General features: G+C 32.8%; 1 protein-coding gene across 2 annotated transcripts in view; it reads left to right on the top strand.

Moving 5' to 3' along the window:
• LOC140444904 (proton-coupled folate transporter-like) overlaps nt 1-25,664 on the top strand; it is a 123,364-nt gene that overhangs the window by 8,365 nt on the left and 89,335 nt on the right. Inside the window, exon 1 of one of the 2 annotated variants that reach the window (XM_072536589.1) lies at nt 16,187-16,372. The exons of the other annotated variant lie outside the window; for it this stretch is intronic. The gene's annotated coding sequence lies outside the window, so the exon portion shown is untranslated. Of the gene's footprint in view, nt 1-16,186; nt 16,373-25,664 lie in introns of those variants that run through there. 2 annotated transcript variants of the gene reach the window in all.

The raw sequence follows: 25,664 nt of genomic DNA, 5'->3' as shown, positions 1-25,664 counted from the left end.
TTTTAGACTCTAAAATTGTTTATTTTTCGTGTATCTCTCATAGATAAATATCTCGCAAAGCTTTCGATACATCTCTAACCGCAATGGATCAATTAAAGAAACAACGCAAACCGTTGAAATCAAAAATCTCTCGTATCTCTAATTGGTTAAGGGATAACTCTACTCAAGAAACGGATCCCTTGCAGTTCCAACTCCGTCGTACTGAATTAACGAATTGTTACGCCAAATATGATGACCTCATGGATCAGATTGAGGAACTGGACGAAGACAACACTGAAGAACGCGATAGGGAAGAAATTGAAGAAAAGTACTTCTCAACTCTGGCAGGTCTTCAACATAGAATGGAGATGCTCCAACCTCCTTCACACCAGTCCAGTTCCACTTCTCCACGTTTAGCTAGTGCTAAAGTGACTCTTCCCGAAATTAAAATTCAAACTTTCTCAGGATGCTTCTCAGAATGGAGTGCATTCTATCAGCTCTTCGAGACGTTAATTATTAATAACCCGGAACTCAACAACGTCCAGCGCTTTGTTTATCTCAAATCTTTTCTACGCAACGAACCTCTCCAGTTGGTAGAAAACATCCAAGTTTTAGAAGAAAACTTCCAAATCGCGTTAGAGACTCTTCGAAATCGCTACGAAAACAAATCGCGCGTAATTAGTTTGCTTATACAGCGTCTTTTGAAAGTTCCATCCTTAGTCAAAACTAATGCAAAGGCCTTACGTGAATTTTTGGTCACCGCAAAACAGACCTTACTCGCGCTAAAAAATATGAATGTACCCATCGAGCATTGGGATCTCTTATTAATAGAAATATTTTTGCAAAAAGTGGACTTTACTACTCACCGGTCTTTCGAATACGAGTTAGGGTCAAAAGATATTCCTACGCTAAATCAATTCTTTGATTTTTTAGAAAAAAAGTGTGACATTATGGAAAAGTTAAACTCCTCAGATAATAACGATAAAAAAGTTATTAAAACAAACTCTAAAACGGTTCTCTTCTCTTCGGCAAGTAATAAAAATAACTCATACTCCAAAACATGCGTATTTTGTAATAATGCTACACACACTATTTATGCATGCACAAAATTTGCTAATCTTTTCTTACAGGATAAGTATAAATTTGTTAATGAAAACAAACTATGTCGCAACTGTTTAGGAACTAAACACTTTTCACAAAATTGTTCGTCTCAACGTTTATGTGGTATATGCAAGAAAAGGCATCACACACTCTTGCACAATGACCATGAAAATAGCTCTTCTTCTAGTAGATCTTTTCAACGACAAAATCACGCAACCTCTCGCAATGTACAAAACACTTGGTCTGATGGTGAAGCCGGTCCAAGTAATTCTGTCTCTCTCTCTGAATCTCAAACCTCTCAGGTGTCAAATGTAATGACTTCTCTCTCTGCTCTGTCAATAAAGCAGGATGTTCTGCTGGCAACCGCTCTAGTCACTATTTATTCAAAGCATGGCGTACCCATACACGCTAGATGTATTTTAGATAGTGGATCTCAGTCGTCATTTGTCTCTAAAGATTTGGTTCAAAAATTAAATCTCTCTCCTTACAGCAAAAGGTTACAAATCTCTACTATCTCTGAACATAGTTCATTCTCGAACAAAATGGTCGATCTAGAAATTTTTTCCATACAAAAGAAATGGTTATGGTTTCAAAATCTCCTGTGCTATTTTAGACAACATAACTTGTAGACTCCCTCAGGTATCCATAAACAGAAGTAAATTTAATATCCCCTCTACAGTCACACTCGCAGATCCCACCTACTCTGTCCCTGGAAATATAGATCTTCTTCTTGCAAGTGACATATATAGCGAATTGTTATCGGATGGTTTAATACGTTTAGGTAAAGGACTCCCTGTTCTCCAGAACACACACTTAGGGTACATTATGTTTGGTTCTTTACCTCCTTACGCACTTCACAAAGGAATTTATAGCTCACAGTTGTCCCCTACACAGTCAAATGTCTCTTTATTTGTCCAGTCCACATCTGAGGAAGATAAGCTCGATAATATAATTCGACAATTCTTCGAAGTCGAAGAAGTGACCCCCTCTATTAAAATCTCCTCCTCTGAGGATCTGGCTGAACAAATATTCACTGAAACAACTCAAATTCTACCTTCTGGTCGGTTTCAGGTAAAGCTTCCTCTCATTTCTGAAACAGCACATAAAATGCTGGGCAATTCTTACAATATGGCTAGGAAAAGGTTTATTAGTTTAGAAAATAAACTCTTAAAACACGAAAATGTATACTCTCAATATAAAGCATTCATCAATGAATATGTTTCTCTTGGACATGCCAAAAAGGTTCCTCTTTCTCTCACAAATGTGCACTTAGAAAATAAATACTTTTTACCTCATCACTCTGTCATAAAAGAAGAATCATTAACTACCAAATTACGGGTGGTTTTTGATGGCTCCATGAAAAGTTCCAGTGGCTATTCTCTTAATGACATCCTGTTGAAAGGAAAAACTCTTCAGCCTGAACTTTTCGACATTCTCCTTCGGTTTAGATTGTATACCTATGTCTTCACTTCCGACATACAAAAAATGTACAGGCAGGTACGAATTCATCCTGATCACACATTCCTGCAGAATATCCTCTGGCGGGATTCTCCAGAACAGGACATCGAATGTCTTGAGCTTCAAACCGTAACTTATGGAACAAAAAGCGCAAGCTTTCAAAGTACTCGTTGTTTGATGGAATTAGCTAAAACTCATCAAAACAAATACCCATTGGCCTCCGATGCGCTCTTAACAGGATGCTATGTAGATGACATTCTATATGGGGCCAATGACACGCAAACTCTTCTTAAGGCTCATAATGAGATAACTGACCTACTCAACAAGGCATGCATTTCTCTTCATAAATGGTGCTCTAACTCAAAAATGTTTTTGGAAAATGTTTCTACTCTCTCTACAAACTCTGCGTATATTATTTCACCAGAGAATGCTTCTAATAAGGTTTTAGGTCTCTGTTGGAACCCCAGTACTGATACATTTTCAATTTCTGTACCTCAATTATCAATAAAGGATAATTACACAAAAAGGGAAGTACTCTCTATTATCGCTCAAATTTTTGATCCACAAGGGCTCATTAATCCCGTAACTGTTCTTGCTAAAATTATTATGCAAAAAATTTGGATTTCTAAAATTAATTGGAATGACTCCGTGGATTTAAATATTTTAAATGAATGGTTGAAGTTTATAACTGATCTCGCTGCTCTCAAAGACATAAGCATACCCAGATGTCTTTTCTCATGTCATGAAATTTCTTCTATTGAAATTCACTCTTTTTCTGACGCAAGTTTGAAAGCATATGCTGCTTGTTGTTATATACGGGTCATCTACAAATCAAAAAATATCTCGTGCTCTCTTATTGTTTCGAAAAGTCGTATTGCTCCTTTAAAGACCATAACGCTTCCAAGGCTGGAACTTATGGGTGCTTTATTGGCTAGCAAGCTCACCACAAAGGTGGTTGATATCATAAAGGATAAATTGCCCTCTATTACCTCTATAAACATGTGGAGCGATTCTGAGATAGTTTTGGCGTGGCTCAGATCACATCACTCCAGATGGAATCAATTTGTCGCCAACAGGGTAGCTCAAATTCAAGAAAATTCTTCTCACTCTCATTGGAGACACGTAAAGTCTAAAGACAACCCTGCTGACATCCTCTCCAGAGGAATGATGCCCTCTAACATACTCAACTCCACTCTTTGGTTTCACGGTCCTCAGTTTTTGCAAACATTTGACCTAAATTTGTCTGAATATAGTCCGAAGTTTAATTCTAATAAATTACCTGAAGAAAGAAAAGTTGTTCTTCACACTCGAAGTGCTCAATTTGATTTCTTTGTCATGCTTTCTGAAAGGTTCTCCAGTTTCACGAAATATGTAAGGACTATAGCTTATGTACTCAGATTTGGTAATAACGCAAAGTCTGGCACTCAAAAATTATCCGGTGCACTTGAAGTATCTGAACTTCAAAATGCCGAAATGAAAATTATAAAATTATTGCAAAACTCAAGTTTCTCCTCAGAAATTGCTGATCTCAAAGGCAATAAGATTATTTCTAATAAGTCTCTCTTACAATTTGCTCCTTTTCTTGACAAAAATGAAATGCTCCGTGTAGGTGGACGTCTTAGGTATTCCGAAGTTACCTTTGATCAAAAATATCCTCTCCTCCTCCCCTCGAAAAATCATGTTGTTCGTCTGATTCTCAAAAAAGAACATCTTAGGCTCCATCATGCAGGTCCTCAGAATACTCTCTCTCAAGTTCGCCTCAGATATTGGCCCTTGAATGGTCTACGTGAGATTAAGAGGATAGTCCACGAATGTCATGTTTGTTTCAAGTTTAATGCCAAACCCTTAGCTCAAATCATGTCTGATTTACCTAAGGAACGCTTATGCTCTGCTCAAGTTTTTGCTCATGTAGGTTTGGATTTTGGTGGTCCCTTTCTAATAAAGGCCTCTAAACTTCGTAAAAGTCCCTTGATAAAGTCATACATAGCTCTATTTGTCTGTATGTCCACACGTGCGGTTCATATAGAATTAGTCAGTGGGCTCACAACAGAAGCGTTTCTTCTTACTCTCAAGCGCTTTATCAGTCGAAGAGGTCACCCTCAGACTATATTCTCTGATAATGCGACAAACTTTCTTGGGGCTAAAAATCAGTTATTCGAACTCTATAATTTCTTGAAAAATAAGGAACCTAACTCTTCTATTCAGGCATTTTTAGCCTCCTCTCAAATTCGGTGGAAAACAATACCACCTCGATCTCCTCATCATGGAGGACTCTGGGAGAGCGCTATAAAGAGCGCTAAACATCATATCTATAGATTGTTGGGCAATCTCAAAATTACATTCGAGGAATTCAGTACCGTGCTCACCCAAATTGAAGCCGTACTTAATTCTCGGCCCATTTGTGCCCTCTCTAATGATCCCTCCGATTTCACATATCTTACCCCTGGTCACTTCCTAATTGGAAGGTCTCTCACCTCGCTACCCGACCAGGAGTATACATCTATCCCGGAAAATAGACTTAGCATCTGGCAAAATCTCTCTAAGCTCCAGCAACTTTTTTGGAAAAGGTGGTCGACTGATTATCTGAATCGACTTCAAAATCGTCCAAAATGGTTTCTCCCATTCAAAAATTTAGAACCCAATGACCTTGTGTTAGTTAAAGAAGATAATCTCCCTCCTCTCTACTGGTCATTGGCACGAGTGATGGATGTCTTTCCGGGTAAAGATGGCCGAGTGAGAATTGCATCTGTTAAAACTAAGGATGGGATTTTCAAACGCACGATAACAAAATTGTGTCCCCTTCCTAGTGAAGGATTATGTTAATGTTATTAGGTTTAGTACCTTTACTCATATGTTGTTTGTATACTATTACTCATATTGTTTTTTTTTATGTACTCTTTTCTTTTTAATGCTTTTTATAATGTTAAAGCTAGTGCTTCAACTGGGGGCAGTATGTTGTAAAAACAACCTGTATAATATTGTAATCGTAGTATAGTTATTTTATCAAATTGTGAGCTCAGGTCGGCAGCTCTCGTGTTAACGTGTGTGCGACTGATGCCCTTCATAAGGGACCCGTCCTCCCCTCGATATGTAACTTAAGACAGACAGTGCCAATTTGCCTCTCGGCAAGAAAAGGCCGTGTGTGTGTGATCTCGAAAATGTGCATGGTGCGTAAGCGATAAATGCGCTTGTAAACCCGGTGTTTTGTGTTAAAACGTATATAGTTGGTCTCTCTCAATTTTATCATTTCATGTATATCTGTTACTGCCTCCCCGCACTCACTGTAAAGCTAATATTTGTATAACTCTTTATGTAACTGTCAGAATTGCGATAATTGTCAATGTTTGAATCAGCCCTTAAGTTCACTGTAAATAAATCGAAGGAAAATACCTCTTAATTGTTTTATTGCTTCAGTGGTCCTTTATAAATATTTTGAAGCAATTAGGTGTTCAAATACGCCTCTCTTAAATGTGGATAGTTTGGCAACAAAGTTTACCCTTTCCATCAGTCAACAATTTTGAGTCAATGCAGAAACAATTACAATTTATTCTTAAATGAACTTTTCATAATGTTAGTTAGTACATACCAACAGCTACATGAAGTTTTTTCAACACAATAGCAATATTAGAACAAAAAAAACAAATACTTACCAAGTGAAAAAGGATTACATTCACCAGCCATTACTTCAAGTAAACTAACAAAACCTGTTTACATTCCAAATGGCTTAAATAGATATAAATCATCTTATATAGGGACTGTAGCCGCCCTCTATTAGAATTATGTTGAAATAAAATAAGTCATATCACAGATATCTGTGCCGAATTATAGGCTTTATAGGCTATTAACACCACCATGTCAAATGCTATCGTTATGTCTTCGTATGAAGATATTGCTGCTCGACAGAGTTGATACAACTTTTCCAAATTTTTACTATTTGTAAGACATGTTTTATGATCTTCTGGTCTTTCAATCTTCTCTACTCCTCTAAATAAAATGAAACTTATTTTTGTAGCCATGGTCAGTGTTTGTGCAGTAAATAAAGTTACGGCAATAAAATTATTAGATAATAATAGCTAAAATATTATTTCTTATTTTGCATAATTAGTCCTTCAGCAATTTTCTTGCAAATAAAATATGTAAATTGCCAAATACATACTAAGATATTGGAGTAGATAACTCATAAATATACATGCTAACCATCACCCCCAAAGGACGGATCCCAAGAACTACCATTAATATGCAGTTTACATTGAAAACAAACAGACAAAGTTTGTCCTTAACCTTAAACTTTTCGAAGTAACCTCTAGCAAGGATAACGATTATGCTCCTCAAGAATATTACGTTTAAATGCAAATATAGTAATAATTTATGGGATTATCACGTTTGTTTATACTATATGTGACACTGTTCGTTCTAAAAACAATTTTTTTATTGTGATATTCTTTTTTATTGAATACAATTATATAACACCATTTACACGTGAATTTTTATTATTGGTCTAGTCGCAAGCTAGGCCAACGTGTCCTTTTTAATTCTGATAGGTCCACTCAAGTTTTTAAATGTACTTTTGGCTGCTGATTACCAATTTCGAGGATGTATTTCGATCCGAATGGTAAAATTGTTTATAAGGTACTAGCTCGTAAAATAAAAAAGACACATTTTTTCTTTAAATAAAATTTGTTCCTTGAAAATAAAAAAAAAGAAAATGGCGTTTACTAAACTTTAATTAAGTCGAAATATTGTAAAATTTGTGCAAAATCAGAAATTAGTCCCGGTAAAATAAGGATGCAACCTCGGAATGAAAGATAATAAGCTGAAAATTTGCATACGTCTTTATTTTGATGGTATAAAACTTACCTCAAAAGTCTCATATAATCACGTGTTCGCGACTTTAAGGTATTAAAGGTCAAAGGTCACGAAAATGAGTTTTCTGCAAATATCTCGTTTCCCTTACACTTTATGACATTTAAGGTGGTAAGAAAAATTGTAGAATGAAAAATTCTCTTCAATGTTTGTCTCAAGTACTTTTATGTACCTTCAACCCTTCTTAAGATAGAGCGCAAAGAGTGGGGGACCGCTTACCTGTGTATACGGTAACGCGAAGTCAGCCAGTAGGATTCAATAAATAATAAGTTATATAGTTAATTATTCACTTAAAATACTATTATTATCTTTAAATTTTTATTATTTATTATTTAATAAACTATATTTATAGACATTAATTATAAAATATATATTTTTTATATAATATTTATTTTATTTTTAAAAAACATACAATATTAAATGAAATATTTCAAATGAACTTTAATGATATTTTTAACAGCTGTATATACGATAAATTAAGATCCAGTGCAGAATTCAACAATAATCATTTTTATATTTAATTAAATACTGAAAAAATCATATTTATTATTTTTTTAAATTATATATTTATTTATTAATCCAATAATCGATTTATTAACGTTACAAATATAATATATATTCTTTTATTATGTATGGTTAATATTTTTGTATTAATTTTCTTCTTCATCGTCTTCTTCTTCTTCTTCTTCTTCTTCTTCTTCCTCTGACTGCTCAATATCGGATTCATCATCATCATTTTCGTTTATTAAAGTATCAGAATAAAAATATTCAAGAATATCAGGTGTATATTCACTTTCTTCATTGAAATCAGCTGAAGTTGATGAAGCGTTTAGACATGATTGTCCATTACACTGCCCACAAATTAAAGTACATTGCAATCCTGATTTCCAGCATCTGCAATTAGAACCACAACCTTTCTTGTAATTGCAAAATATTGTATTCAGCAGTTCTTCTGGTGCTGGCGGTAATAATGTTGTTATTGGTTCTAGAAATTTATTTTGCATTACCCAGCCGAATTCTTGGGGTTCTAAATCATTTCCCAACCAAATTTGGGTCTGATAATAGACACGAATGATATGCTGACGAGCTGCTGCACTTGAAGGTGGAAGACTTGATAACTGCACTGGTTTGTTGAGTCTTGTTGATTTGATGAACTGGGTGTATCGAAAAGAGTCTATATCGTCTTCTGATGTTAGAGCATTATATGCTGCTAAGAAAGTACGTACTCCATTTTCAAATAATTATTGTACAGAGCAGTATTTTTGTTGAAATAGTTGAGGTGACTGTTGCAAATAGTGATTTTTTTCGAACGTTTTAATAAACGATATTTTACCTTTCCTATAAATCGCAGAAGTCGTATCACATCCACTAAACGCGTGTAAAAATAAGATGTGTTTCTTAGAATGAGGGTATTTATCAAAACTTTTCGATGAATATAATTTTGTCTCCGCATTGCCCTTACCAATTAAAAAAAAAAAAAAATTCTTGTTGATGTGATTGAGCTCGTCCTATCAAGATAACTAGCAAATCAATATCTTCTCCTACAATGACGGAAGTTTTTCCTACATGTTCAGACTCTGCAATAGCTGTTTCTACAATGAGAACATCAGCATCATATCTGGCTTGTTTTGTAGTGATATTAACAGCTTTTAATTTGTCGATAAGCATGTCTATAAAGATTTTTTTATTAGATGTGTTCGATAAAAATTGTTCTTGGCTGATAGGCACATTCATTGTTTCATCAAAACGGAGTTCGTAAATAAAATAAATATTATATAAAAAATATATATTTTATAATTAATATCTATAAATATATTAAATAATAAATTATAAAAATTTAATGATAATAATAGTATTTTAAGTGAATAATTAACTATATTACTTATTATTTGTTGAATCCTACTGGCTGACTTCGCGTTACCGTATACGCAGGTAAGCGGTCCCCCACTCTTTGCGCTCTATCTTAAGAAGGGTTGAAGGTACATAAAAGTACTTAAGACAAAAATTGAAGAGAATTTTCCATTCTACAATTTTTCTTACCACCTTAAATGTCATAAAGTGTAAGGGAAACGAGATATTTGCAGAAAACTCATTTTCGTGACCTTTGACCTTTAATATCTTAAGTCGCGGACACGTGATTATATGAGACTTTTGAGGTAAGTTTTATACCATCAAAATAAAGACGTATGCAAATTTTCAGCTTATTATCTTTCATTCCGAGGTTTGCCCCCTTTTTTGCCTTATTTTACTGGATTAAATCGTCAGATTTGGTAAAAGGGTTTTCCCGTATTTCGGAAATTAGCAACCCTACATAAAATTGTATTAAATATTATTTATAGAAAATTAAATTATCTACAACTTTATTCTTATTAATTTTTATCATAAAATGAAAAATACATAAGTTATAAATAAAAATACCTAAAAATTTTGGAACAAATTTCCTTTTGGGCCTTATAACTTTGTTTGTGGTAATTTTGCAAAAAAATACATCATAGCAATATTATAGAGGGTTTTTAAAGAATAATTTCGACTACAAATAATTTCATTAATTTTTTTGGGTTTCACAGCGCTCAAAGTTAAAACGTTTTAAAGTTTGATTACTCTTAGGAATACGATAAAAACGAACTATTAGACTTAGTTTTCTATTAAATATTTTTTTATTTATATCAGTTTAATTCAATTTATCATTTTCTTAACATTATTCCTATGTAACAATAAAACACTGAAAACTTTGTTTTCAAAACTTCCACAAAATTTATTTTAAATTCTTATCACTACAGCTGTTTCGGCTGATTGCCTTTCTCAAGTGATCTGTTTTTGGCATGCGTTTACACTTTATAGTCTCTAATGAAATAGGTTGAGGAGTGGAGAACTGTTTATCTCAAGTTGGTGATTCAGAATTATATCTGTGTTTTTTAATTTGTTGATTTCCATAGATTCTAACAAAGATAGCTTAAGGCCTTTATTTTGAATGTGTAGAATTTTAAATTCGTCATTAAAAGAATGATTATGATCTAGAAGGTGAAGTGCGTATGTAGAATCTGTTTTTCTATTATTGAAAGCCCTTTTATGTTCTGCTATTCGTTTATTAAAATTTCTACCTGTTTGACCAATGTAAGTTTTTGGGCAGTCGCCACATTTAAGTTTGTACACACCACTGTGTAAGTGTTTTTTATGTTGGCTCTTGTTGTTTTTAATATATTTGCCTAGGTTGTTATTTGTTCTGAAAGCTGGTGTTATTCCTTTCTTTTTTATGTGTTTGGCTATTTTTGTTGATATTTTGCCTGTATATGTAATCGAGCAGAAGGTACTGGGTTTTTTCTCTGGTGGTGGAAATACTAAGTTCAGGGCTTTCTTGTGTAGTTTTTGATTTAACATTTTATTAATTGTTTGTTCGTTGTATCCATTGTTTACTGCTATTTGCTTAATGATATTTAATTCTGTCTCAAAATTGTATTTTGACATAGGAATTGCTGTTAATCTATGTAACATACTATGATAGGCTGCCAGTTTATGTTGTGTGGGATGGGATGATGAATTGTGAATAGTCGTGTCAGTATGGGTAGGTTTATGAAATATGGAGAAGTCATGTTTGTTTTTAAGTTTGGTAATTTTTAAATCTAAAAAATTTATGGATTGATTTTGTTCTGTTTCTATTGTAAATTCAATCTGACTATGAAGAGAATTAATATACGATAAAAATTGGTCGAGTTGCCTGTTAGTTCCTGTGAAACATACCAGTACGTCGTCTACGTATCTCCACCAATATAATATTGGTGGAGATACCATAATCATAGATGGGAGGTAATAATAGATGGTGAAGTTTTCAGTGTTTTATTGTTACATAAAATGAATTTCCATCAAGTAACGGTCGAATCCATCAATTATTTATTCCTATGTTATTATTAATTTATTATCAACACTTTCAGCCATCACAAAACTTATTATTAATTATCTTAAGACAAATTTCTTGGTAATGAAAAGAACAAAACAAATTTAATAGACCTTCTCAAAACTACTCTTTAATTTACAATATTGGCAGCCTGAAAAATAATAATTTTCATATCATTCGAGTTTTCCAGCCCCAAAAGTGCCTACTATAGCTTTTTTGAGACTTTTTTCAGATTTTAAACTGTTTATAACTTGAAAACTATCAACTTAAGAGAAAAATGCCAACAGACTTTTTTTGTGTTTAACACTTTAACTGCCAGGTAAATTCAAAGTAAATTTTGTACCGGATCTTTTGGACCAACATATTTTTGTCTTTTTAATTACTCCATTTGTGTTTGTTTTTAGCAAAAATTTAGATTGGTTTTTTGGTTATTTTTGTAAAAATTGCTGTGTTCTCTTATCGTGCACGCGGCATACGATTGTGAAATTGTTACTAATGTCTAGTTGCAGGCCATGTTTACCACAGATGGATACTTAAGGTCAAATAGTCTGTTATCTTTCCAGTAAGAGAGTGACACGTGTTACATGTTTCAGTTTGTTATTTAATTCCGATGGAAGCGTACCATCCACTTCACAATTGAAAAAAGTTAATATGGCGCATAATAACAAACAACTCCGTTATTTAGAGTTAGAATTAGAAGCAGAAAAGACTGCCGGTAAGTTAGAGGAGTTTAGAAAAATGAACATGAGTGATGATTTTTCTAATTATTCGGATTCGGATTTGGATCCTACATATAATATAGATGCAGCGTTTCCAACAATGAACCTATAGCGAAAAAAGAGAAATTTTGAGAAAAGGTTTGTTCACTAAAATCTTTTAGTTTGTATAATTCGATTATTTTACTATTAAATTGGCTTCACATAAATGAGTTTACGTTTGTTTTACGTATTATAATTATATCATTTAAACTGATACAAAATCTTGATTTGTGCGTAGAGAGAGTAAGCATTATCTGAAAATGGACTAGAATATCTAGACTGGACTGGAATGAAATGGGATAGAATGGAAATGGAAAGATATCGATATTTTTTTGTAGGAGACGTAAAACCTAATACTTCTTCATGACCATCCAGTATCAGTCATCTCGAGTAATGGAGAAAGGACCAGACAGTTTTTTGACTCAAGATGATGATTTTTTGCCAGATACTGTTAGGCCAGAAGAAAATTCTTTACAAGATTCAAACTGGGGACCTGTTTCCGGGAATTTTTTAATTTTCGATTGTCCTTTGAACTTTGGCATTCCTGAAAATTTGAAAAACGAAATGGCTGGTAAGAATGAACTGCTATTCTTTGAACTGTTTGTCTCTGAAGATGTTGTAAATATGATTGTCTTCGAAACAAATAGGTATGCAGAGCAACAAATTCTTAATGGAATAGTAAATGAAACAATTACGAAAGAGTCACGTTTTAATTATTGGAAAGAGACTAACTACACTAAAATGCGTACATTCATAACGCTCATTCTTTGGATGGGACTAGACTCAAAGCCGTCATTAGATGATTGCTGGCGCAAAATTTTATTATATAAAAGTGATATTGCTAAATACATGCCCCGAAATCGATTCAAATTGCTCTTGCGCATGTTTCATCTAGCAAACAATGACGAGAGTTCTGAAAATGACAGACTTTATAAAATTCAATGTCTGGTCAATGAAATGAACGCTAATTTTCATCAATCTATGATTCCAGGCACAACTGTTTTCCAGGCACAACTGATTTCCAGGCACAAGTTTGGAATAAAGCTGTTTAAAATTTGTTTGTTAGAAGGCTATACCCATACAATTAAAATCATCAATTAGCCTATATTTGTCCACTGCTGAACGTAGGCCTCCCGTAAAATTTTCCACCTATTTCTATCTCGAGCTTCTTGCATCCAGTTTGTGGTGAAGCGCTTGATATCATCCGTCCATCTAGTCGGTGGTCGTCCTCTGCTTCGATATGCCTCTTTCCTTGGTCGCCATTCCAGAATCTTTCTGGTCCATCTATCATCCGTTAATCTGGCAACATGTCCGGCCCAAGCTCATTTAGCCAAGGCTATTTTTTCAACTACATCTGTGACTCCTGTTCTTCTTCTTATTTTATCTATTGTTCTTTTTGTCAGAGTCAGTGTTTCTGCACCATATGTAAGAACTGGTAAAACGCACAATTAAAATATAATGCGGTAAAAAAAATTAATGGGCAACCGGTTGCTGAATGGGTAGTTACTGAAATGATTAAACCTTTATTGGATCAGGGTAGAACTCTTATTACGGACAACTTACGGACTCTTATATGGTATAAATCAGTTAACCTTGCTAAAATTTTACTAAAACTAAACTTGCTAAAACTAGATCCACTCATCTTATTGGAACGTTGAGAAAAAACCGAAAATATTTTCCCAAAGATGTTGTAGAAGGCAAACTCAAGAAAGGTGAGATTATTGCCTAACAAAACAAAAATGATATTGTAGTTATGAAATCGCATGACAAGAGAGACGTACTTTTTCTGTCTACAAAACATAGAGACGATATGATACAGGTAACGCATAGAGAAGGCCCCAAAAGAAAACCTACAGCCATTGTTGAGTACAATAATGCAAAAGCGTTTATGGACATGTCAGATAAAAATACAGCTTACTCAAACTGCTAATGAAAGTCTGTCAAATGGTACAGAAAAGTGGCATTTGAGATAATTACTGGTACTTCACTGGTGAATGCTCTAATTATTTTCAATAACATCAACCAAAGCAAAATGTTAGTTACAAAATTCAAAGAAAATGTGTGCAGGCAACATTGTGTCTTCGATGTAGTAATCTACCCCTTCCTGTACAAGTTCAAACCAAACATGAACTTACTCAAAATGCTTTGAATAAAGGAGGCAGATGCACGATTTATTACACTGAACTACATGGTCGAATTTATGCTGTAAAAAACACAAAACGAGTAACATGTGTATGCAACGGATGTGAAAACAGTCCTTTTGTGTGTTTAGAATGTTTCTATGTCAACCATGTTTTCACAAAAAAATAACTAAAACATGTACAGCAAAACTGAATCTCAGTACTTAATTTTCTAGTTAACAAATACTACATTTTATGTTACTGTTGATTAATACGAAGATATATTGATATTAAACTAGTCTTTGATAGATGGCACTACTTGATACCGAATTGGTTTCGGTGTTGACATTTGACATTCATGCCATGACGTCTGTCAAAATTTTAAGTTTTAAAAACAATTAGTTTGGTTTTTACAACCGTCAAAAGCAAGCAAATTTTGTGTTTTCGGAGAAATGAAAAAAGTCGAGTATCTTTCAGTGATTAAGTTCCTCCACAAAAAATGTAAAATGAATGTGCAAATCAAAGCCGACCTGGATGAAGTTTATGGTGAGGTTGCAGCTTCGTTAGCAACAGTAAAATTTGGAAAGCTGAATTTGTTCGTGGTCGTAAGAGTGTTTTTGATGACGAGGCCAAATGAAGTCACCACGCCGGAAATGATCAACAAAGTCCATGACATGATTATGGCAGATCGTCGAATTAAGTCGATCATCGATCAAATGCAAAAACGTGTGACCACTTTTGGCGATGATACGGCGCGATCCGAAGGATTTTCTGCGCCTATTTATCACCGGAAACCAAAGAACAGTCGAAAAATTGAAGCAAACGCGCCGAAGGGCCGCCGAAGAAGGCAAAGAGTGCACATTCGGCCTGCAAAGTGATGGCGACTGTTTGCTGGGATACGAAGGGCATTATCCACATTGACTACTTGGAAAAAGGAAAAATAATCAATTGTGAGTACTACGCAGCATTATTGGAATGCAAAAAAGTGCTCTTTCACCAAGACAATGCACCGGCTCACCGATCGGCCGTCGCCATGGCAAAATTACACGAATTGGGCTATGCATTGGTTGAACACCCACCATATTCCCCAGATCTTGTCGCCAGCGATTTTTTCCTTTTTCTAAACCTAAAAAAATGGCTCGGAGGATGCCGTTTCGGATCAAATGATGAAGTCGTCGCTGAAACTTCGGCCTATTTTGTAGAGCTCGAGCAAAAGTACTATTCGGATGGGATGGGTTTTTCTATCAAAGGCTAGTTTATATCAATCCACCCTCGCATAATATGCTGTACTATCAAAAAAATAAAAAAAGTGGACGTATATTTAATTTTCATTTTATTATCCCTTATACGTTTAAAAATAAAAAAAATGCCAGGATATTTTTAAATGTCATAGTTTTACGCCAGACTCAATGGTATACACAGTAAATGTGTACCAGCCTCGGACACAGGGCTAAAACGTTGATAAATCCTGTGTGCATTATATGTACATATAACAGAGAACTAAAATTGCCTATGTCCATATATGGTACACACGGCAGTTAAAGTGTTAAAATGACACAAGGAACCTAAAAAAAATGTTTTTTTTGGAGCAAAAACCGATTACTTTTCGAATTCGTTTATACAAAACATTTTTACATGAGAACAGACAATTTTAGGTGAGAAAAATATTTTGATACTGAAGCTGCTTATTAGCTATTGAACTATTATTTAATAAATTAGTAAAGAATCCTAAAAAAATGAGAATTTTTTTTATAGAAACGAATTTTATCCAATATTATTCGAATCGATTAACTAGTACATAATAATTGTTAATGTTGATTGCGTCAATTAAAATTGCGATACCGACGGTCCATTACTATGGTTCAAGAACTGGCCTACGACGCAGTTACATAAGTTCATTGTGTTCGGATGCGTACCTGTGGAGGTATACTTATGGTAGAAGGCCCGAGGATTAATGGGGGGACAATAATTATGTGACGTAGTCCAAAATGATTTGAAATCGAAGGTGGGGTATTTTGATTCTAAATAGTACTTGATGTTGTATAAAACTTTTTAGAGTTAATTGCAAATAACAGTCGCCGGTACCAACAAAAGTCCAAAAATAGCGGATGTGCATCGTGCATAGTTTTCGTGCATTCAGTGGTACCTAGTCAGTTTTGACTAATACATAATATTTTAGTGGATTGATTTAGATTCCTAAGGTAGGTCAGCAATTAGTTTGATAATATTTTGCCGTTAAATTTTTCTGATTAAATTAAAGACATAAAAAAGCATTAAATGACTTTCATATTGCACTTTGTCCATTTTTAACATTTTTCAGAAAGTGAGAAAACACAAACACAAGAAAAAACACGAAATATTAATAAATGTACTTTTTATTATCAATTTATCCTATTTATAAGTTTTATCAAGCTTTATTAGTTTTTTCAAAAAAAAAAAAAAATATTGATGGAGAAAACGCCATTTGGTTGTCTTAAAATGACAAAATGTAGTTTGATTGTCCCTAAATGATTAAAATAAAAATATGAACTGAAAATGCATTTCTGCGTCTTTGAAATGCAATATAGTAAAAAAAATCATATGACATATATGTCGTCCTCCAGAAGACAGCAAAATTCTTCTCCATCTTCACATTGATCGCAGATCTGGTTTTTTTCAATTGTATTTTCACGATACTGCTCTTTTAAAATTGGATCTAACCAAGTTAAATCTGGATATAATGCCAATTCTTTGCCTGATAAACTAACTAAAAATTTTGATAAGCTATCCAGGGTTTCCTTTTTAACAGCATGCTTCGTTGGTAATTCTAGCAGTACTATGTTACTTAGTTTTTTTTCTGTGGTTGAATTAAACTTGCAAACTTTTTAGAAGAGTCCAGTTTGCGTACTTGTCCTTTCTTAGAATATATTTCGTAATATTTGTCTGGTAACTTTATAAAAGCATGAGCACGTAAGTTTAGCTCAACTTGACTAAAAACTCGATCAGCTGGCATAAACGAACGGAAAACGTCATCGTCATTGTTTTAGTAGTTTTTGGGGCCATATTCAAAAGTCACAAGGTGAGTGCATGTATCATGTGGAAATTTTTGTTCTGACCCACAGATTCATCCGAAAATAATCTAAGATGTTTATTATCTGGATCAAAATCAGTCTTTTTAGGAAGTCAGTCAACGCGGAATTTATTTCTACCACACCTCTTTCTGCTTCATGCTCAAGCCATGTATAAAAAACAGGAGTTTTTGTTAAAATATCTGTCACACAAAATGCATAAAAAGACAGTTGCTGAGCATATAATGCTTCCGTAATAGGCGCTTTTGGGAGATTTTAGACCATGCCACGACGCTATTAGCAGACTCCTTCTTCATTGATTTAAAAAACTGCTTTGCTTGCGTCTTGTGAATAATTAAATCCATTTTCAATTTTAATCTTTGCTCTTTGTCCTGGATAGTATTTATCTCAGTGTTTGTTCTTACGCAGAAGCTACAAACATCAGTAGCTGGAGTTCCAAAATCTTACATAAAATTTTGTGTGAAAATCACGTGATTTTATTACCACCTTTCCTCTTCCTTTGCCTTTTTATTTTCTTTATATTCATCATCTGTGCTAATTTGTTATCCTTCATGTTTTCTTCATTATCGTAGAAATTCTGTCTAATGATTTTTATGTCGGGCAACAAAAGTTCGTTACATTCAAATTTTTTTGATTTATGAACACAATTGTTTTCAAAATTCAGTAAATCTGGATCTAAATCTTAATATCTAAAACAAATAAAGCGAATTAAATCACAAAAACACAACATAACCTGCAATTTACCTTATTTCTCTCTTACGTTCTTTTGCCTTAGTATTAATTTTTCTCTTTCTCGTTTCTCTATTTGTCTCACCCACAATATGCTCACCTCCACTCATTTTAATATTATTATTGCAATCAAAAACAACTTATTAAGCACTAATAATATCAGATATTGTTGATTTCTACAATACCTGAGAGCAAAATAAAGTCTTTACATGGTAAAAAAGTATTGCAAGCAAAATAGCGCTATTTGTTTGTCTCTCGCTTCTGGACAAAATGCGTTTCATTCGTCTAGGTGAATTTTGAAGCCAAAAATATACATGAAATATTACGTTTAGAATATCTAGGATATAATAGACAAAGTGCAATTTGAAAGCCTGCTCCTCAAATGCTACTTCATTTGTTTAATTTGTAAAATAATTTATTTAGTAGTAATTCATACAACATAGTTCTTTTGTAAAAATTGGTACTAAAAATTTATTAAAAATCAAACTAACTGATAGAACAGCTCATATTCTTAAAGAAAACCTCCAAATTTTTACTGATATTTGAAAAACACTTGACCTGAACAAACAATTGACCTTTAAAACGACTTTACTCTATCTAAACATGTTAAAAGATTCTATTAGCTATATTTACATAAAAAACTATTATCAATCTGTTACTTATACTAATTGACACTTCTCTTATAACCAAATAAAGTTGTTCCCGTGCGATGATTTAATTGAGATTTTTTTATTATTTGCAATTTTCTAAATTCGAAAACTTTTATAACACATAAACCACATTGAACTGAAAATTCTTAAAATTCTTTATGAAACTATACAGTTAGGATTAAATGTAATAATTACATGGATCAAGGGCCATTCGGGAATAAAAGGCAATGAGATCGTTGACAATTTGGCTAAATTAGCATATATTATGCTTGGAGAAAAAGTAAACAGAAATTTAATTCCAGCGACAGATATTGACACCGTTGGTAGACAAAAACTTAAAAATAATTGGCATTTACATTACAGAGAATGTAAGACCGGCTTAAACTTTTATCATTGCAATACTAGGGTACCCTCAATAAGATGGTTCTACACAGAATCTAATCGACATTTTATAAAGACCATTAATCGGCTGAGAGCCAATCATGCTCTTACGTCATCTTACATGCATGGAATCGGCTTATCAAATACTCCCAATTGTACTTGTGGTAAAATAGTCGATCCAACACAATGTGATTTACAAATTATTAATATAAACGAACTTTATAAGGAATTAATAAATTCTAAGTGTTGTTTTCCAACAAACCTTAATCTTTTAATATTTTCAAATAATATGGAAATTCTTCATTGCATTTACAGTCATGTTAAAATATGTAAATATAAGTTGTAAATAGTATATAGGCATAATCTGTTAATATGGTTTGAAAAAAAAAACCAAAAAAAGTATACCTTAAATTAAAAAAAAACATAAAAGAATTAAGAAAATAGAAATAGAACATAAAACAAAAAAATAAATCCAAAAAAAGAACAAAAAAAAAGGCAAAAAACAAAAAAAAAAAAAAAAAAAAGCAACGAAACAAAAAAAAAAAAAAGAAAACAAAACAAAAAAAAAAAACAAGAAAATAATATAAGAATAAAAAAACAAAATAAAAATATATTAAAACGAATTTTATGTATCCATAAAAATATTAGGTATATCTAGTACCTACTAACATTTGACTATGAATCTGCAATCAATAATAATTAAAATTCAGTCTATTTTAACAATAAACACAAACAAGTCTGGCTAATTGACCATGGCTAAATGGCCAAAGCCATTTTTAAGAAAAAAACTCTTATAACATGCTGATTGAATTTCTTTCATAATTTTGTTGTGTTTTTTAAACAGAGCAGCCCTATATATTAAAGCATTTTTGAATATATTTTTTAAAAATATAAAGAGTTTGTATACATTTTTATAGGTTCAAAGTTATTAATTTTTACACTTTTATGGAGAAAAATGGTGATATTTAAAGCTCTTTAAATTAGTTTTTAAAGTGATAAATATAGAAACTGACTTCATTTGTGGCAAAATTAAAAAATTGCATACCAAGTCTTCTCTTTTATCTGTAAAACCCATTAAAATTTTTGTCGATACGTAACTCTTATCAAAAGGTATCGAACTTTTACTAGATTTAAAATCGCCGATCGCTTCAAGCCTTGTTTCTGACAGAACGGTTTATTATACACAACAAATTCTCATTAAAATTTTAGTTCAAAATGATCTCAGACTAGTTTTAAACTAATGTGGTCTACAAGTTGCTTTGTTCGGATTGCCAGAGTTGTTATGTCGATCAAACTTTACAATGGCTCAAACAGAAAATAACACAACACAAAACTGACTGTATAAAAAAGAAAAAAACGCCGTTACAAATTTATTTGGGAGTCAATCTGCACAATCATTACATATGTAATTCTATAGTTAAGACATAGCAGAAAGAGAAACATAATTAATAACAACTTACTAACAATGAAGGATTGAATCAATATTTTGATGAAAATGTATATTTTTATTTTCATATATGTATGAAAGGAGTTAAATGCAAATTTTTTTTACACATACTCTTCAGTAAAATTCATTGTTTATTTTGTTATTATTATAATAATACAATTGTGTTTTCATCTTGTTCAGCATTTGTGTTTGGGCATAAAATGTTATGAGTATTATTGTAGATATGCTTTTCTCGATTTGAACTGTCTTTTAGCAAAGCAAGTTCCATATACGAGCTGGCTTTTGCTTATATTTAGTACAAGTTTGTTTTTCGTTGTTAGAAAAGTCTTCTAATTTTATTTTAGAAAACGGTAAAATGATATTTAAAATACCAAAATTTAGACCTAAAATAGTATTTAAAAATGACAATAATATACATAAAAAAATACACTACAATACAGTGCAACATAATTCCATATAATAATACAATACAAATTAAAATGCAATATCCATAAGTATTTAAAAATGACAATAATGTAATATAATTAACAAAATAGTCCTCCCCGACTGGGAATCGAACCCCGGTCTCCCGCGTGATAGGCGGGGATACTGACTACTACACTACCGAAGACATGACACAAATGTATTTCAAAATTGACAGTTCTGGGTCATACAGTGATTTATTGAGATTATTATTTTGAAATACAAAAGAATAATATAATTATGAACATTTAATAAATAATACAAAACATATCACATAAATAATAATATTAATAAATATTTTATTATATGTATAATATTATATGTATATATATCTTTATATAATATATATATTAAATTATATATACAAAAGGAACATTTTTATATTCGAAAGAGGAAGAGAGAAAAGATATATCTTCTGTCTCTCTCTTACTCATTATCTTACATATGTAATGATTTCACAGATTCACTCCCATACAAATTTCCAACGTGGAGTGCGCGTATAGAAGTATAACTTCAAAAACTATGTAAATGTAAATAAGTTTGTAGGATGTGTTCTAATCTGGACGTAAGTTTACGCTCTTATAGTGATTACAATCATAAAATATTAATTATCTAAACAATAAATTTATAAATAAAAATAGAAGAGAAACTAGAGAAACTAGAAGAGAAATCAAAGGAAACGAAAGCATTGACGAAGAAAAACTATGAAAAATAAATAAAGAAGTATTAAAAACTATAAGGGAATATTTAAGAAAATTTAAGAATGAAAATTCCCATCGAACTATAGAAGAGAATAAAAGTCTGAAAGTCCTGAGAAGACGGCTAAATAATGGAAAATGTGAAATACACAAACTAAAAAACAAAGAAGAAGTCCCCTTATCAAATAGAGAAAAACTATTACACATAGTTGAAGACTTTTATCATGATCTATACACAAGTCAAAGAGAAGACCAAACGAATTTGGAAACCGCCGCATCACGCAAAACCATCAACCAGGGTTCAGAGCTTATGCCAGAGATCTCACTAAGTGAAATCCAAGACGCAATGAAAAAGATAAAAAACAACAAAGCACCAGGAGTAGATGGAGTCGTGATAAAAGCTATAAAGATGGGCGGAGGTGCCCTTCTTAACCAAATAAAAATTTTGTTTAACCTTTGTCTAACAGATTGTTGCATACCGGAAATATGGAACAATGCAGTAACAATTTTACTACACAAGAAAGGAGACAAGGCGCACCTAGAAAACTATAGACCAACCAAGTTTTAGAAAATTAGATTTTTCCGATATTGTAGGAATGTTTTTGTTTGCCTGATGAACTATGTATGCATTACTGCAAGATACATCTACAATTCTGAAAAAGATTCCCATTGGATATCTTTGGGTACGACGCCTGCAAGTACTTTTGGAACATTTCTCATCTATTGAGTCGACTCTTCCTTTTTACGTAAAAGTGGGAAAATAGAGGAATAAAAATAGACAGGGAAATACTCAATTATCTGCGTTTTGCCGACGATATAGTACTTATTACCGAAGATCTGCGTGAAGCACAACAAATGCTACAAGAATTAGAAAACGTATCTTCAACAATAAATCTAAAAATGAACTTCAGTAAGACTAAGTTTATGGCAAATTTGGTTTCCAGCGAACACCTAACCGTCCAAAATTAAGTGGTAGAATTGACAAAAAAGTAAATATATCTCGGCCATGAAATCAGAATAAGCAACGATAATCAGATCTGTGAATTTCAACGACGAATAACACTTGCTTGGGCGGCGTATGGTTCACTAAGAGACATTTTAAAGAACAACATCCCGATAGCTATGAAACGGAAGACATTTGACCAATGTGTTCTTCCTATTATGACATGCGGATCAGAAACTCTCACTCTCACAAAAACAACAGCACTAAAAATGCGAGTGGCACAAAGGCGCATGGAAAGATCGATTCCGGGCGTGGCAAAAAACGACAAAATAACTAACCAAGACCTAAGGAAAAGGACAGGTATCACTGCTGTCGTCGAAGGTATAGCCAAGCTGAAATGGAATTGGGCAGGTCACATAGCGAGACTAAAAGACTCAAGATGGACAAAAAAACTAATTGACTGGCGCCCAAGAGAAGAGGACGGCCACCAATACGCTGGATGGACGACATTAAACGAATATCCAAGAAAGGGCAACAAAACGCACAGAACCGTGAAGAGTGGCGAAAAATGGGATAAACCTATGTCCAGTAGTGGACAGAAGAGGTTGCATGATGAAATATTCTCTTATATATCTATATATTTTTAATCATATCATATAGTAATTTAATTATTTTTTATAATTTTAAAAATTGCTGTCATCATATTTATATTCCTTTCCCATGGCAAATAATAACTTTCAATATTTTAATCTCTGTCGCATAAAATATGTGAAAGGATTTTTTTAGCGTTACAAATCATTGAAGCATATATTACAAAGGTTACTTATTAATTTACAGCTAGGAAATTGAAGCATAGAATTTCAGTAATTAAATATTACTAGGTTTATTAGTTTTTAAGCTGTTACCTTTTATAATGTTATTATTTATTAAAAGTTATAGGTTAAGGAGTTTATTAAATTTTATATATTTTACCATGGATTTCTTTATTCTTTTATCTCTTTATTTGATTATCTCTATTTTTTGAGGGATTTTTCATTTTTTGTCTTTTTTTATTTAGATCTAATAATCCAGATTTAGCCATACGGCTCACACTCCCTCTAAGGGGAAAATTCACTCATCTCAGATATCTACGGTATCAAAAGGAATGAGCTCTGGTGGGAGTCTTGGTATGTCGGTGTACCTCGGTTCTTCGGAGTGGTTTCAGTTAGAAAGAATAATAATAATAGGTATCGTCTGGGTACTTTCCATTCTCCATTATCTCCTTATTTGTATTTCCACATCTCTGTATTTGGCGATCTTTTCGTTATACTTAACACGCAGATTATTGTTGTTAGGTATCGCCACATCAATTAGTGTTGTTTGTCTTGTTAGTTTATTAACTATCACGAGATCTGGTCTATTATGTACCACAGTTTGGTCTGTGAGCACAGTGCGATCCCAGTATAACTTGTAGTTGTCATTCTCAAGCATACTCTCAGAAACGAATTGATAATATGGGAGATGGTTTCTTTGTAGAAGTCCCAGTTTAAAAGATATCTCTTGATGGAGGATCTTCCCTACTGAGTCATGCCGTTCCTTATATTCAGTTGCAGCAAATGCCTGGCAGCCCCCGGTAAGATGTTGGATAGTTTCTTGGGCTTGACATCATAGTCATAGTCATAGTCATAGTCATCTTTATTGATCCTTTAAGACATTCAAAATAAATGTATAGGATACGTCACTACAGAATTTGGTATAAAAAACATTAGTGTGTATAATACAATATTTACAGTGTAAAAGAAATTGACGAAACATAAAATATATAAAATAACATTTTTACAAGTAAAATATGAAGCTATTGCAGTTTGTCCTCAAGATATTCATTTATAGAATAATATGCTTTTCTTAAGAGTAAATCTTTAACATTTTTTTTAAATTTAGAGATAAGTGGTATTTCTTTCACAGTTTTTGGCAAATGATTGTATAAGGTCAGTCCCATATATCTGAAGCAATTTTGAAATTTGGATGTTCTGTGTTTAGGAACTCGTAAAGATTCAGCACTTCTTGTATTGTAGTAGTGATTGTCTGAATTTACTGGAAATGTATTGATTTCCTCTTTGACATAAAGTAAACATTTATAGATATATAGGCAGTAGAAAGTTAAAATTTGATGTTTAATAAAAACTGGTTTACAAGACTGTTGATAATCCAAATTAAAAATTTTACGGATAATTTTTTTTGGTTAATGAACACTTTGTTACTATCTACTGAGTTCCCCCACAAAATTACATTGTAGCACATATGGCTGTAAGCAAGGCTATAATAAACGTTCATTAATGCCGAGATGGGTAGTGTGTTTTTATTTCTGGATATAGCATAAAAAGCTTTATTCAATTTCATGTTCACTGAATTCACTTGCTCTGACCATTTGAGATTACAATCAATGAATACACCCAAGAACTTTGTAGAGTGAGTGGAAGATAACATATTGTTTCTATCGTGGATGGTTAAGATATAGTCATATTTAGATGAGTTGTATGAATGAAAATAAATAATTTGCGTCTTGTTAATGTTTAATATTAGTCTGTTGGTATTACACCAGCGTATAAAGCAGTCAACAACAGTCTTGATTGTCATTTTTAATTCCTCTAGTGTACGTGCTGAGACTATTAACAAGGTATCATCAGCAAACATTGATATTATAAGTGCCCTTATGTGATCTGGTAGGTCATTAATAAAAATTAGGAATAATAATGGTCCCAGCACGGATCCCTGTGGTACTCCTTTATTTGTCGTGTATGGTTCTGAGCTTGATTCTTTCATCTTAACAACACTCTTCCTGTCACTTAAGAAATTTATTATCCATTCTAGAAATATCCCTCTAAAACCAACGTCATATAATTTATTGCGAATAAATGTTATGTCTAAGCAGTCAAAAGCACGTGATAGATCAAAAAATAGTCCTGCCACGTGGTTTCTACTATCTAATTCATCATAAATACGCTCAAACAAGCTGCATGCAGCCGTGAGTGTTGACTTTTTTGATCTAAAGCCGTGTTGGGTTGGAGTTTATAAATTGTATTCTTCTATAAAATTTAACATTCTGTTGTATACAACCTTCTCTATTACTTTTGAA

The sequence above is a fragment of the Diabrotica undecimpunctata genome, chromosome 7 (assembly GCF_040954645.1).
Source record: "Diabrotica undecimpunctata isolate CICGRU chromosome 7, icDiaUnde3, whole genome shotgun sequence".
Classification (NCBI taxonomy): Eukaryota; Metazoa; Arthropoda; class Insecta; order Coleoptera; family Chrysomelidae; genus Diabrotica; species Diabrotica undecimpunctata.
This window is presented reverse-complemented; position numbering and strand designations above follow the sequence as displayed.